Below are 5362 nucleotides of genomic sequence, written 5' to 3' on the forward strand. Positions count from 1 at the left end.
CATTAGATGAATATGTTTCTCAAACTTCATAAGTTCACAAACGTGCACCATCTCCTCAGCATACAAACCGATGTTTACTAAAGGAAATTACATATTGGTAGTGGAAAAAATAGGCTCCGTGACATCGACACTATATACATATAAAATATCACCAAAGTTATCCTGCAACTGTAAGTTTCAGCTGCTTTATAATCTCAGCAACAAAACCAACATTACTGACATTTGAATATAGAAACAAGAATCAAATAGAAGAAGAAAAAAAAGAACTGAGACAAATGTTCATTGCACATATCGTTCAACTTTATTGAAAATATATATCATATCAGGGCAACACTTTCGGGATTCTGCAATCATTCGTTAATAAACAAGTTCAATAACTATGAAAAAGATAGTATGAATTTGTATGTGTACATAATGACCCACGGAAAAGAGGAAAGTAATTCAGCAGCGATAAACTCTTGTTAAACGAGTTTCCAGTCAAATACTAAAAGGTAAATTACAGACGAACAGAAGGACCCCTTGGGGTCTCATCCAATCTCCGACCTAAAATTGGTCTCAAATACAGTAATTCATATCTAATGAAACTAATTTAGGAAAATATTACTCGGCTGCTCCATTTTACACTTCAGACAGCTGCTAAATTGATCCAACCTTTTTCAACTTACCTCTAAGAAGCGGTTTACGACTTACCTCTCCACGTCCACAAAGACTGCGTGCTACAACTGATAATCAGACTCTAATGACGTGCTTCTAACCGACTGTTCATGTGGCCGAGGCCGGACGTGGTCGGAGAAATCGCTGTGTGATTTGTTGGACTGACGTCCAATGGTCCACTCTGGCATCTGTGAAGACATGAGCAAATAAATAGCGAGTGATTAGTGAAAAGAAGACTCCTTACATTGTGTAATTAGTCCAGTAATTGTATCTCTAAGTCTGGGTGTTCTTTAACAACATTACATTAAAGTTAATGCCGGGAGTAGACAGATTGTGGCTGTACGTCTAAGAGGCGGAATAACTATCTGTGCTTATTAAATCACATGCACATGAGCTCTCTGCATACAGCCTGCTGGGATGATGCTGTTTATGTCATCACGACTCCAGACACACCAAACTGTTAATGTTTACTACCAGGGAGAGGGGGGGGCTTTGCGTTTGTGCATGTGCGTTATTTTGTGCGTCTATCAGCCGTCTGTATCAATGGTGTGCATGACCCCTGAGCTAGCAGACAGTCATGGGTCAAAGGTCTAGGTAGAGCCTGTCTGGGTTTCCTTGCTGACCCCAACGCCTGCAGCGCAAACGCACACATAAACACGGGGGGATGGGCTGCCCCCCGACCAGACTAATATCACCTTTGGGATTAGGATCCAGACAGAAACACATTGACCCCAAACACACACACACACACACACACGCACACACATTGAGTGTCTCAGACAGACCCTAGATCTGCTGGGTCATAAAACAGGACACGCTGCACTGCATGACGCAGAGATGCTGAGTCCGAGGAAGGCCATCTAATTATCTCTCAGCGCTGAGTTAAACCGGAGAGCAGAGGAGACCGGAGAGATTCAAGCGTCACCACGGTGAGCAGAGGCAGCAGCTAACACGGTGCTAGCTAGCTACAGCGTTACAGTGATGCTGCGAGGATGGAGGAGCCCCGGGAAATACAAACAGAATCAGAATTGCATCTATAACAGCTGGAGAAATCGAAGATGTGACGGTTATGAATATGCACGTGTAATTTTATGGGTAAAAGAGCAGCTAAAAGAGCAGCTACAAAAAGAGAGCATTGTTTGCTGCTAAATCTCCCGGTCGTATGTCAAGTAGTTTAGCTCTGTAATTGCATTTAATCCAAACACTGATGTAGCTGCAGGAAGTGAGGGCCCAGAGCACCAATCTGGATAAAACAACATCAGCATTCAAGAACAAAAAACAAAGAAAAAAGAATCACAAATCAAAGAGGAGCAGGACAGCGGGATCTGAGCACAGAGTGAAGCAGAAAAAAAGGTCAAATTCAGAGGAGCTGACGGGCTTCACTGCCAGGCCACCGGGAAAACTCCCCAAATAAGCCCCAGTGTTAAGCTGGCTAATCCCCTGTATTATTGCAACATCTGTGAGGTCTAGAGAGGCTCTGCCAGTGATTAGCAAGACAGATGTAAACAATATCCTGGCTGAAAAGGAGAGGAGAGGAGAGTGCTTGGTTGATCTGAGCAACACAGTGCTGGAAGGGTAAGAAAAGTAGAGATAGATGGAGAGAATGTGGTGAATATAAAGCAGGTAAGGTGGGGAGGGAGTGCGTCAAGGGATTTAGGGGAAGAAGAAAAAAGAAGAAGAGGAAGTGGAGGATTGATGAAAAAACAAGCAGGAGAGTGATAGGGATTCTGGAAGAAATTAAAAACACAAGAAAGGAAATGAGATGTAAAGAAAGGAGCGCTGTTGGCTTGAGGACGTCTGGTCAGAATAAGTCAAGGATTGATAGGATACAGTAGATGGGGGAGGTGGAGGGAGACAGAAGGTGACAGCATGAGGGGGAGAAAGAGCAGCAGATTGGGAGACGGCGGACCCGAGGCCAGGGGTGCCCCGACCGGCTGACGAGACACCAGGGAGACGTGCCTAATTTATGCAGAGTTGGGCTGAAGAGTGGAGGATGTCTGGGACCCCCTCAATAGCCCTGAGAACCAAGGGGAGCAGCTATGGGTGCTAGCCGTGTGAGCGCAAGAGGGGCATGGGGGAAGGTAGGGGGGGGGGAAGTCTTTTTTTTTTTTTTCAGGAGAGACAACAAGGGGGGTGGAGGCTGCTCTCCCTGCTCAATTCAAGCAGGGCTGTCCGTCTGACGTCCCATTAAGGTTTGGGACAGGGCATGGGGAACGAGGCGATAAAGGGGAGAGGGAAGGGAGAGGGAGGATGGGCGGGAGGAGACGTAAGGGACAGGCCATGCTTAGCTCCCTCCCTGCTAGATATGCCCCCCCCCCTCCCTCCTCCCCTCCTCCCCTCGACTTCCCACCCCACTCCAGTCTTCTTCTCCAGTCTGGCTACCTATTAAATCCACAGAGCCGTCCGTCTGCTTCTCTGCATACTAATTCCCCATTACGACAGCCTTGAACGTGAGCAAAGAACAGAGTCGGACTAAATCAGAGACAAGTAGGCCGGCTGATGGGTCGGCGGTATGAGAGGCTGGAAGAGTACTTCAGCATCCAGGCAGGAAGATTCATTGGGACAGAGCAGTGTGTTGTGGTGTTAGCCCAATATTGGCCTTTGGTGAAATTGGCATAATATCTTTCTATTGATATTTTTTATTTAGCATTTTCTATATTTATATAAATTCAATACATTGAATGAACTTAGTTTATTGTTGTTATTATTTAGTGAATAAAAGCATTAAAGATTGCAGTTGAAAGTGGAAACCTTGCCTTATGAAACTACTAGAAGTAAACATTTGGTGTCACATAATAAGATGCACAAGTCGCTCCAAACCTGGGGGTTGGGACCCCCTAAAGGGTCCCCATAAAAATCTGAAGTGAAGGGCTGAGAAAGAATTATATGTCTTTGTTCTACAAAATTATATATATTTTTTCATACTTTTCTCTATTTTTTTGGAGCTTTTTTTTCTAATAAAATAAAAAATAACAGTTCATAGTCTCGACAAAAGGGGTCAGAAGTAGACATTGCTTTATTGTAAGGGTCTGTATTGTATGCTGGAACACTGTGATTCTATTGGTATGAAAAAAAACATACTGGCAGAAAGTATTAGCTATCTGCAGCTTTAATATCAAAATATCAGTTTTAATATCAGTCTTACAAATCATGTATCAGTTGTGTGTGGAGTGTGAGGAGACATCGTGTATGCTTTGTGTAGGTGAATCCTGGCTGATGGCCAAGTGAATCAGTTGGTGTGTGTGTGTGTGTGCGTGTGTGTGTGTGTGTGTGTGTGTGTGTGTGTGTGTTGTTCCAGAAGCAAAATGGACAGCCAGGCAGGGTGATGGTTGAGGCTGGTGATGCAGGCAGACAGTTTAATGACAGTCCTCACCCCTGAACATACAAGCCAATGAGCGGCTGGCACGCCCGCAGATGTACACACACCGTATGACACCTGCACATATATGTGTGATGTATGGTGTGGCGTGCTCTGAAAAAAGACACACGACGGTGAAAATGAAAGAGCTAAAAAAAAAAAAAAATCTCTCTCTGTGAATGACCCCGGAAAAAATAACTAGAGAGGCTAGAAATGGCTATCAGGCACTTCTGTTGACCGTCACTTTATTCTGCTGAAAATAAAAGAGTTTTGAGCACATTCACACGCTTTCAAGCAATTCTGTTAATTATAGAGTACGGACTAGACCTTCTCTATATGAAAAGCGTCATGAGATAACCTCTGATATGATTTATGATATAAATAAATTGAATTGACATCTTTTAAACAATATTTATTCAGACGAAACGGCACAAAACACTACAGAAACGAAACTTTTGTATAAATTCTCAGAATTTGCTTGCTACCAGTGAAGTTCTCGGCAAATTCACTGGCTCAACAGAAGCTAAGCCCTGTGATTTTTTCTTTTTTTTTTTGTAAGTTGTGCCTGGCCACGGCCTTGCATCTTATTCAGTGGGACCCGCTCAGGTCTGGACTTGAATGTGGTGCCCAAAGAAAGACATAGAGCCACCTAATTAAAAAAACATGTCATTGGATCAGGCCTGGGCTGAATTGTGTGATTTTCCCTCCTACCATAAGTGGCCGTGACTGAGCATTGGGCTGAATGAGAGGCCGGATAGAGGCCTACCAATGGAGCGCCACGCCACATCCCTATGGGAACCACCCCCTCACAGAGGGGGGCACATTTAAAGCTTTGTTGGTCTGTTAACACAGCTTTTTAAAACGCCTCTTTATGGACTCAGCTAAGCAAACTGCAGCCCCTGGTTTTCTTGCGCCAGACGGAGAAAGTAAAAAAAAAAAAAAAAAAAGAAAGAAAGGAGAAGGGCAACAGAATAAGAGGGGAAAGTATGCTGAAGAGGTTGTTAAAAAACTTTAACTAACATGTTCAAGTTTGGGATATGTTCTTCATTTGGTTTTATGTAACCCTAAAATCAGATTTTAATATTTCAAATCCACCAAAATAAAGACAAAATGAGTTCTATGCAGAGGACTCTGTGCACCTGCTCTCACTGCATCTAACCACCTGAGAACTGAACTTTGCAGTATAGTCGGATGCAGCAGAACCAGGTCATTGACAAACTGCGCCGTCTCACGGTGTCCTCTGATACAGTCAGCACACGCGTTTACCCAGAGGACTACAGACATCCTGCTGCTGAAACAATAGGTGTGTGTGTGTGTGTGTGTGTGTGTGTGTGTGTGTGTGTGTGTGTG

General features: G+C 43.9%; 1 long non-coding RNA gene across 1 annotated transcript in view; it reads right to left on the bottom strand.

Annotated features, from left to right (window-relative positions):
- Nucleotides 1–282: 282 nt before the first annotated feature.
- LOC116394988 (uncharacterized) overlaps nucleotides 283–5362 on the bottom strand; it is a 13013-nt gene continuing 7933 nt past the window's right edge. Inside the window, exon 2 of the long non-coding RNA XR_004213493.1 lies at nucleotides 283–842. This is a non-coding gene — a long non-coding RNA (uncharacterized LOC116394988). The remainder of the gene's footprint in view (nucleotides 843–5362) is intronic.

Source organism: Anarrhichthys ocellatus, unplaced genomic scaffold (genome assembly GCF_004355925.1).
Source record: "Anarrhichthys ocellatus isolate YVR2014 unplaced genomic scaffold, GSC_Weel_1.0 scaffold42, whole genome shotgun sequence".
Lineage (NCBI taxonomy): Eukaryota > Metazoa > Chordata > Actinopteri > Perciformes > Anarhichadidae > Anarrhichthys > Anarrhichthys ocellatus.